Raw genomic sequence first — 10647 nt, 5'->3', positions numbered from 1 at the left:
TATATATGTATCACTCTATTTATTGATTGATTTATTTGAAAAGGGAGGAGAGTGGATTAACACTCGATGTTTTGTTTTTGTTTGGATAAAGGTGGTGATAGTCGGCGGATCAGTAAATACAGTGGAAAGCACTGAATGTCACTGATGTATATTTGTAATTATTCCTGCATGATAATCACTGGATGTTGTTTCTAAATAATACTTTTTTTAGGGGTAATAACAATAAATTGATGGAAAAATAGAGAACACATTGTCATCCATTGTAGATTTTAGTCCATTTATTTGGGGGTCAATTATCAGTTGAAGCACAGGGTGTTTGATTGTTTTAAAAAGAATATTTGGGTGATGAAAACCCTTTATTATTATGGGGGACAATAATCAGTAGGTCAGTATGTAGAGAGCACTGGATGTCACTGATGTATATATGTAATTATTTTCATTTTCATGCATGATAATCACTCGTCGTTCTAAACATTATTTTTTATTTGTGTGGATAATAATAAATGGATAGAGACATAGAATAGAGTTGTCACTGGTGTATTTCTTACTTTTTCTTTTTAATAGATGTGAGTACATTTATTTAAATTTCATTTGGGGGACAATTATCAGTGGAAGCACTTTTTTTTAAAGAATATATTTTAATGTTTTAATTTTATTTGGGGGATGAAAACCTTATATCTGTGATTTATCTTTATAAATAAAACATGTATTGTAATTATTATGGGGGGACAATAATCAGTGATGATTTATTTTTGCAATTTCATGTTTTTGTTATAATTTTTATTTGGGGATGATAATCCATAGATGTGACTATTTTTTTTTAGATGTATTCATTTGTAGCAATTTGATCTATCTATCTATCTATCTATCTATCTATCTCTCTTGTGTGGTAATGTGTTTGGGTATGTGGTTGAGGTGTGAAGCAACAGCATCTTCATCATCACCAGCACCAAAGTGAACTGCAGATAACCTCATGACGTGGCAGACACACTATGGAAAGGCTGTATATAAAATTCAGGTTGCTCCGCGTGTATCTGCTGGTGGTCTGAGCCGCAGATAAGGCTTTGCAGGCTTTTTTCACCCCTGACTTCAGTCTAGATGAAGGATGAGCTTCTCACACAGAGACGTTGTCCATCCTGCTGCTGCTGCTGCTGCTGCCGCCGCTGATGCTCCTTCCTCGTCTCTTCGCAAACTCTTGTGCACCCTCTGGTGCTTGCTAGTCTCCCAAACTTCTTTGTGTAGCCTGCTTTGCAGATTGTCTTCCTTGTCTGTGTGGTTGCTCATTATTCAGAGACAGACGGATCTCAGGTCATCTGCAGCTGCAGCAAAGGAGAAGCAGGAAAGATGGCGATCATCCATTAGAGCGGCTGGGCGCACGCATGAAATACGAGGACAAGTTTCGGGTGGATCGCTTGAGGAGAAGACTCTACCAGTGAGTTTTTATCCCCTCTTTGCACTATATGTCCAGTTTCGGCTGAGCTTTCAAGGTCTGCGAGAACGTCGGCGTGGTAGATCATGGGATTTAATTTGGAGAGCGCCTCGTGAATGACCTGGAAAGAGCTGATCCCCCCCCCTTTTCTCCTTGTAGTCCAGGTCCAGGAGACTTGAGAGAGGAAGCCGGGGAGAATGTTTTTAGTCGGGTTGGCTGCTCCATACTGCCAAAGTCAAGTGGGTTCTTCTTGCTTTCCTCTTAAATATCCCTAAACCAGCCCCACCGCGTCCTGCTCGCTATGTCGCCTTTCGGTTTGTTGTCAAAGTGACACAAGGAAATGGACGCGGCGGTGTGAGACGGAGACGAGTGTGTCTTGTTATTCTGACATGTCTGGTCAGGGGGGGAATCACTGTGCGTCCGCCAGTGCGTGTTTTGTTGCGCGTTAGCTTCATGGAGAAGCCATTGCACGGATTGCTCTGCTCTCTCAACCAGCCTCCATTAGCGACACAGAGGAGCTGGCATAACCGTTGGTCCACTCTCACACACACACACACAGAGACACACACTGACACAGACACACACTCTGTGAAAGCCATGTCCAGTACGTGCTCCCCCTCCTTTCCTGCTCCTCTCAGTTTTAACCTCATCTGCTGTTTTAACTCGGTTCTCCACAGGGTTGGAGCTACGTGTCTTCTGGTGCCGGTGGTCAAATGAATGTAAGCGCACGTATGTGATATGTGTGTGTGTGTATATATCTATCTATCTGTAATTCCAGCGTGTTGTTTTTGTTCTTGGGGCTTAAAGTGCTACGTTGTTAGCCGCCTGCTTACTGTCACTGCTCTGGAGTCAGGTACATGTCACACAGGCTACTAGTGAGGGCTTCACCATAAAATGGAGGAAAGCAGATGAGAGTCTCCAAGGAGCGAGCCCAGGAGTCAGATAGACAAGAGCCCTGCTCAGGCAATGACAAAGGTTGTGTTGTAAGACTGGACGGCCATATTCTTCTTCTTCTTCTTCTTCTTCTTCTGCTACTTCTGCTTCAGCCTCATATTCTTCTACTTCTGCTTCTTCTTCTTCTTCTTCTTTTTTTCTTGGGAGCAGTGAGACCTTGAAAAAGTGAGACTTCAAGGTGGTTTTACTTTAGTGGTATTTTAACACTCCATTTACTTGAAAATTTCACATCCTACTTATACTAAGCCTGGCTTGCAAATATCCAGAGGGCTGCTTCTCCAAACCTTGATAGTTGATTAAGCGGGAATTTTCCACTTATCCTGGAGAACTCCGTTGCAGAACCTCTGTCACCCCCCTGAGCAATCCCGAGTAATTACCAAAACAATGCCAGTGTTTTTGTCGGTTTGTGGCCGTCTCTCTTTACCCGTGCTGTAAATCTGTGTAGAATGAATCACTGCCTGTGAGTGGCGCAGGAATGTCGCCGGGTGACACGAGAACAAAACACTCCTACAGTATACTGAGACAGTCGCGTGGCGCTGATGGGCTTGTGTTGAACTGATCTGGCAATGGCCTGAATGTAACGGATGTTCACCTCTATTCGTAAGATACACGCTGCAGTTTTAAAGGTCCAGTGTGTAAGAATTACTGACATCTAATGGTGAGACTGCAGATTGTTATAAAGGAAGACTCCCTTCATGCACCCCTCCCTTTAGGACATGTGTCAGGTTACTACAATGGCCTCCGCATACCAGAAGAGTTGTCTTTGTTTTTCTTCATTTGCGTCTCTACAGTACACTGAGAAGTAAACTATATACTTTTTTATTTTAAAGTGATTATGCACTCGTGCGAATGTACTTATGTATATTACGTTTCTCTAAGAAAAGTCTACATGTTACAGACTGGACCTTTAATTAAACCTAGTGAGAGAAAAAAAGTGGCATATAAGTTGCCATGGAGATTTACTCTTTGCAGTTAGCCTACTAACAGTCAAGCTTAAGTAATCCTGGTGCTTTATCTCTTTAGATAGCATCTCTCTGATGAGATTCCAATGTGTTTTTACACTTCATATTCTTATGTGTTTTTTTCATTCATATTAAAACAGTAACATTTTAAAATGCCGCCATGAGGGTGCATGTATCTATGATTTAAACCTGACTTGATAAAGCCACATCTCCTAATCCTGGCTCTGTGTATATACAAAGCCAGAATGGTCTGATCTGGCAAGGTTAAGCTTGGATTTCCTAATTCTGCGTTGGTGCCACACACCTCTCAAGCTTTTTAATTTGCTTATTCTAGTTGATAAGGTTTGTGATGACACTTTGTGGACATGTTTGTGACTGTTTGGTGGTTGAGGGACACCAAACAGTGAGAATTTTAATGCTGGATAATGTCGTGTTTTGGGGCCATGCTGGTAGTTAATGTTCAACAAAGTAGACTCAACACATACACACACTATCTCCTGTGTGCATGTGAATGTGTGTGAGAGTGAAGTTCTCAAGATGATCCTTTGTTTTTGGTGAAATCAGGGTCCAGTCTCTGTTATCTACTCTTTGACGCCGGCAACTTTTATAAGGAGGTGTGTGTGTGGTTTATAATCTGTAGAGTCTAATGTCTTCTCTGTTTACTTGGCTGCCCTTGTGTCTCTTACTTTAAGTTTATACTCGTTTACTTTGCATTTCAAGTGTGTCGCATTACGCGAGAATGTTTTTTGGACTCACAGATTGATCATGTATTGATAGGCTCCTCCGTACAACCTCAGGTAACTTTTCCCACATTGCATGCTGAACATGTTTGTCGACCTGCCTGTCAAGAAAGTGAGTGTGTGTTTGTGAGCCTTGGTGTGTTATTGTGTATTTAGCAGTTGTGTGTGTGTGTGTGTGTGTGACAGTGGGGCTGTGCACTGCAGTTCCCCTGGCCACTGTGTGAAATCTTGCTGACAAGGAGACTGTGAGCTTGACACACTGTGCTGCGACAATGCTGGGGCTGAGAAGAGCAATCAAAATGGTGGCGATGCTCCTTCTCTGGCGTGGCAGGGCAAACAGGTTCTCCAGGAGGAGCTGAATAGAGGACGGCTGAGCAGGAATCTGCTGCGGTCGACACATTTGTCTCACAGGCGGGTGCAATGGAAACAGTCAGGTGGATGGTGGATGTTCTTCAGATTAGCCTGGGTGATGAAAACATGGATGTGATTGTAATGTGTGTTATTTTTCTCCTCGGAGACAGATTGTGTCCGACCCAGGGTGCTGTGTCTTTGCACGCAGGGTTCCTGTTGTAACTTTCACAAGTCTACAACACATTCTTGACTCTTTCTCAATTGTAAAGTGTGGTCATGCTGCAGTAGTACTTGGCTAATATGTGCACACAGGCGTTCAGGTCAGATCCACGGTTAAGGTCAGGTGGGACAGGACTGTTTGCCGCTCCTGTAGAAGAGATGGCATTTCTTGTAAGGCTGATTTACCAACAAGGTTAAGTGGGCCCCAGACGCTCTGTGAGATCCCCCAAAGCCCTCAGATTCTCTGTGTGTGACTTGTTTTATTGTAACTTGAGTAAAGAATAGCCTGAAAGTGGACTGTGGATTTTCCCTAATGTTTAGGCAGTATCTTAAAGAGGGCAGAAGTGAAAATTGTAAAGGTAAAATGATTTGATGGACAGAAATTAAACAGTTCTTCTCTACTTCACTGTAAAGGGGAGTTAACCTTCTTCTTTTGGTCATAAAAAAAAATCAGTATGAATCCAAGACACCTCGCACTGAGGTGTGTAGCCATATGTCATCAACTGTGAAAGGAAATTCTCACACCAGTGCAGGTTCTTAGACAAGAAAAAATTATCCAGATATTTAAGGAAATTATCAGCTCATTAATCAATAATGACAATAACAGATTAGTAAATAAAAAATATTGGTTTTAAATCAATTTATTATTAATAATAATAATAATAGTAATAATAATAATAATAATAACAATAATAATAATAATTAACATTGAGCACTGAGGTGTGTAGCCAAAATGTATAGAATCAATATTTGTGTTTGTGTGTGTGTGTGTGTTTACACAACACTGCTTTGTGCCATGCTGTGTACTATAAGACACAGCTCTATATATATGAAGACTTTATAAAAAATAAAGTAGTTGGTTTTTGATTTTGCCAGTTTTATTGTAAATATTTGTATCTGGAGCGCTGCACTTAACCTGTGAATATAAAAGTTAAAACTAAAACTAGGCTTTCAAACAGGTCCTGCAACCCAAATTCAAAATATTGTCGAGCATCCTCCTCAAATACTCACTACACCCACTGCTACGTACATCAGCTCAATGTGTTTACGCCACAGACTATCTCCTCTCACGTATCCAAAGCGAGATTACTTTCCTGATCTTGCTGGATTTGTCAGCTTTTTTTTCGAGATCACCCAAGTGTTCCTAATAAAGTTGTGGCCCCACAGAGTGCCTATATCCAACAACATCAGAGCAAGCCGTCACAGTGGTCTGTCAACACTGTGTCTGAGCACGGAGAGCACAGAGAGAGCAGTAAATGCACGCTATGCTTTTTGAGAAATCAGGATTTTAGGTTTAGGTATTATTCTCTGTCTTCTGTTAATCAAGCTCCATTTTATGTATTAATCTTCCCCTAATGTTAATATAACACTAACTACATAGCAATAATATAATATAATATGTACCATTATATAAAAAATAAACAGACGGAGGCTGTAAATGAAGTTTTAAAATGTGAATACACTGTCTGTATTGTTATCAATGAAGCTGGAATTTGAATTCTTTTTTTTTCTGATGGCATTTGTGACTTAATGATGACAACTTGTGATTTTGCAAGTTATTCAGGGCTTACGCCACAAATGTAGACAGAGGATTAAACAAATGAGGCTTTGGTTATGGTTTGAATATTGGAAGGAAGCGGCTATGAAGCTCATCTCTCACGTTGGTTCTCTTTCTGTCTTTCTTACTTATACACGCACACGACTGCTCTTCCTCCCTCCCTCCATCCTTCTCTCCCTCCCTCCTTCTCATTCACTCTATAACACTGGGTGATGCACTCCTCCATTCTTCTCTACCTGAAGCAGTGAAGAAGACTAGGGAGGCACACAAAAGCAAATTGAAATGCTCCAGTGATTGCTTTCTTGACATGATGCATGGCTCATGAGATCCAGCCTGACCCTGCTGCTACACTTGTAAGTGGGCTGAAACAAACGGGCCCCACATCCACAACATTACAGTCATTATACTGTAGGACGGCAAAAGAACCGCTCAGTACTTTTCCCCTCGCTTTGACTGGGCTTCAACACACCAGTCACATGTTCCCTCTTGGACTTCGCTGCAAGATGTTGATTGTGTAGTCTTGTGTTGTAGCTTGCCATGATCGACTGGATAAGTCGAAGCCACATAAAGAGCAAACACAGCATCATCTCGGTTTAAAAGGGGACAGGGAAGTGGCTTGTTGGAGGCGTCATTCCAGTTTCTGTTGTCAGTTGCCACGTTACACTGCTGCAAAACTGGTTTTCCTCTCTTCTTCTCCTCTCCATCAACACGGCCTTTCAGACTGTCATGTCTGTTATTTGGCACACATTTGCGAAGCATGTAGGTTGTTAGTGTCACAGAAACATGAACCCTTTTTTACTACAAAGTGTTCGCGGTGATGTGTCGGTCCAGTGAGATCAATTCAAGGCATCTACACACCACCCTCAGGTTTCCAGCTGAACCTTAAAGAGACACAGTCTGGAGCTGCCTGTGGTGGAAAAAATCCTGAATTCTTTGGAGACGCCCGTTCTTTGGGCAGTGTGGTGCCACTGGACAAGGCCTTCATTGAGCTGGAACAGGAGTGGTCTTACAGAAGGGATCCACACAAGCTCAGCCTACGAAGCAACGGAGCTGTCCAAGGACGATTAAATATTTAGCAGCTTGGAAAGGAGGTCTCAGTGGTAAGTTAATATTGATGGGTCTCTCATCTTTCCCTTCTCAAAGCTGTTGAGCTGCCTCAAGAGGTCAGTTTGGTGAACCAAAAGAGGAACTTCACTTCTTCTCTTTGCTAAACTTTAAAAAGACTGCCTTGTCACAGCCTGGCTTTGACTTTTCGGCTCTCACTTATGTTTTTACGGCGTTGTGTCCTCCGTTGGTCACTCCTAAATACCCCATCTTGACTAGCTTGTAACCTCACCCACTCCTTGTAACTGTAGTAGCTTCCATGTCAGTCTTACAAGGAAGTCAGCATTGCAGGTTTGCTGGCAGTTGTCCACCGAGCACCACTTGCATGAAACTCTTGAGTGCATCTCACAGCCTTTTCCTGAACTTCTTTTTTTTTAGGTGAATCTGTGAAAAGAAAACAGGAATTAAACCAATATTAGACCTTTGACTCCGATTAAGAGCATTCAGTGGAAAACTAGCCATTAGTTTGGCTGACTTTAATGTGTGGTTTGATCACAGTTCATCGTGTGTGTTGTGTGAGATCACACTGAATCAATTTGAGATGGCGGCAGATTGATTCAGGAAGTCAGGAAGAGGCTTCTTTAGTGAGATGGATGAAAAGGCTGCATGGAATGTAAGGTTTCCTGAACTAATTGTCCTTGTGGAAAAACACTTCCTGGTCTCTCTCCAAGATCTGTCCTTGGGCATCCTTCACTTTCCTCACGCTCTTGAGATGTGTTTTTAGCTCATGAGTTGCATGAGTTCAGAGATTTTTAATTTTTTTTTTGCTGTAGCCCACTTGTCTATGGTATCTGATAGAATTCATCTGAATGTTTCTGTTCTAGCTCAAGGGAAGAATCCTCTCGAGAAAGCCAAATATATCTACCTATTCTTTCGAATAGGAAATTGTAAAAATAATCATGCCAGAGGCTATTAATTAAATTAAGCACTTAATACTTTTTGGATGGAAAATATGTAGCTGAGGGTTGCACTAAGTTTGTATCTGAAATACCTTTTCAGTGTGGAAGAAATGTGTTTAGGTCTCCAAGTGAAGGCCCTAAGGTAAAGAACATCTCGCATTGTTATCTCCAGAAAAGTACACATATCCTCTCAACACACTGTATGACTGGAGGGTTGACAGCTCCATATTTAGAGGCTCATTCCTCAAATTGCTTCGGCTTGTGAAGATCATCAGAACCACACTCTAGGTGGCCATCTTTGCAGCGAGCCAAACCACATATCTCACTTCTGCTTTTGCTGACTGTCATGAGAGTCAGCAGAGGAACCGACAGGAGAGGAAGCTGCTCACTCAGGTCTGTGCTCTTAAAGTTAAACACTTCCATCTGTGTAACAAGATAGCAGGGCCAGCAGAGACAGCTCCTCTCTGCTGAGCAGGACAGTCAAAGACCTTGAGGAGCACAAAATGGTGGATGGCCATGCCCCTGATACTCCAGCATGATTGGCTGCATCGCCTTGGCCACAGTGGGGCCTGCTGTGTGAAATGGAGTCCTCTGTGTGGTGTGTTGGCCCAGCCTCAGCTCTGATGCAGAAGATAATTCTGTCAGCCCCAAGAGAGAGGGAGAGGGAGAGAGAGTGAGTGAGAGCAGCCAAGTGAGGTGGCTATACTAAAAGAAGGGTGAGCAGTGTAGACTTCCAGAGAACTTAAGCCATGCATGTCTGCTCACTTCCAACTTTTCTCCTCACACAGCTGCTTCATTTCCTGTGCCCTGACTTCCTTTGTTATCTGCACCTTTTTTCATTTGGCGCTTCTTCTTTTTTTTCATTGCATTGATCAGATACACAGTAGTTAAGGAAAGAAAGAAAGAAAGAAAGAAAGAAAGATCTAAGCTCAGACGAAAAGGGTCATTTTTGGAATTATTAACAGGAATGAGGAGAGTGACTATGGGTATTCATTATCTAATCTTCACACACAGCTGGCTTTAGCTGAGGGATTTATCAGCCCCTTGTTATGTTGCTTTGTATGAATTTCAGTCTTCAAGGTCACATAACTATCTCTGAAGGCTGATTAACAAAAAAGTGAATGCAGAAGATGTAAAAAGTGTATTTTTAATGGTGCGTTTTTTCTCCATGACAACGTGAAGACAATAATCTCTCAGAAGATGGTTGTGAATGTTCATCTCCTCTGCTTGGTTGCTATCCTCGGTGCAAAGGAGGCCAAATGTTGCCACTGATTGCTCTCTGTTGCAGCTGTCCCCCTTTTCTGGAGGAAACACAAAGGCTACCCTTGGAACAAGGTTACTTGTTCCTTGATGGCCAGCTTCTTCTTTTTTTTCCGTGCAGCTTTTAAGAGAAACGTGGAAGAAAAGTTGCATGTCTTGGGTTGAAAAGAAAAATGTCCTTTTTTATAAAGAGAAGAGATGTGTGGGGATATTAAGTATTAAAGGCTTTCTGTGTGGGTGGTTGATGTCCGGTAACCACCTGTGATAGAGAGACGGGCCGACACAGGCACTGTTTGACCTTGCAGTATGGACAACCTGTAATATAAAGTAGAAAATTATACAAATTCTTTCATTCTTTCGGGCTCAGTATTGCAACTAAATGTCACGCTAATGACATTCCTCTCTTCCTCTTTCTCAAAGGCCTTAGTCAGGAGAATACTTTGAGGTCCAAAGATCACAATCCTCCAATCCCCCAGGCTCTACTCATTGTCATTTATTACTGAGGGAATACTTTTGTATTGTGTAATACCTTAACTTTGATGTTGAATCAGATGATCTTCTGCATGACATCGTAAACCAGCACCAAAGGCAGCACTTGTGTGTAGATATTCCTTCAGTAATATGGTGTAAAAAGAATGTACTCCTGTGTCTTTTTGCCTCACTTTCTTCCATTAAACCCGCATTCAGTCATTGATGATGGTGGTGGTGGTAACCTCACATGAACATCTTGTTTACCCAGAATCCTTAAGGGTCATCTGGGCCTGCTGCAATGAGGTGTCTCTTGTTATAGCCGCTGAATGTGACACTAGTGAAGGTCAGCCTGCAGACAGATAAGCAAGGCTTGCTTGATTGCAGTGTCTGAAAGGCTCTGAACCTGTATTTACTACTCATCTGAGACAGTCTGGTTTTCCTGTGCAGGTTTCCCCCTCAAAAAACAAAAAAAGTTTTGTGGGTTTTTCTCATTCCCAAAAGAAACAAAAAATGGCTGCTTTTTGTGTAGCCCGTAATACATTTGAGATTCAATTAGCTGCATTCATATTGTGACGATAACTACTAATTGTAATTGTTGCATCATAATGCTTATTCTGCTAATACATTGTAATATTACATTTTGTTTGGATCCCTGATCTGTCTCATCCATTATGTTACACTGTTTTGGTAGTTTTGCCTT

At 41.9% G+C, this 10647-nt stretch overlaps 1 protein-coding gene across 4 annotated transcripts in view; it reads left to right on the top strand.

Annotated features, from left to right (window-relative positions):
- Window positions 1–1113: 1113 nt before the first annotated feature.
- The window catches only part of znf462 (zinc finger protein 462), a 44031-nt gene continuing 34497 nt past the window's right edge, over window positions 1114–10647 (top strand). For 2 of the 4 annotated variants that reach the window (XM_044011736.1, XM_044053730.1), the window contains exon 1: window positions 1115–1432. The gene's annotated coding sequence lies outside the window, so the exon portion shown is untranslated. Of the gene's footprint in view, window positions 1433–2106; window positions 2149–10647 lie in introns of all 4 variants that reach the window. The other 2 variants (XM_044011734.1, XM_044011735.1) reach the window with 2 other exon arrangements.

This window comes from Solea senegalensis, linkage group LG21, assembly GCF_019176455.1.
Source record: "Solea senegalensis isolate Sse05_10M linkage group LG21, IFAPA_SoseM_1, whole genome shotgun sequence".
In the NCBI taxonomy this organism is placed as follows: domain Eukaryota; kingdom Metazoa; phylum Chordata; class Actinopteri; order Pleuronectiformes; family Soleidae; genus Solea; species Solea senegalensis.
This window is presented reverse-complemented; position numbering and strand designations above follow the sequence as displayed.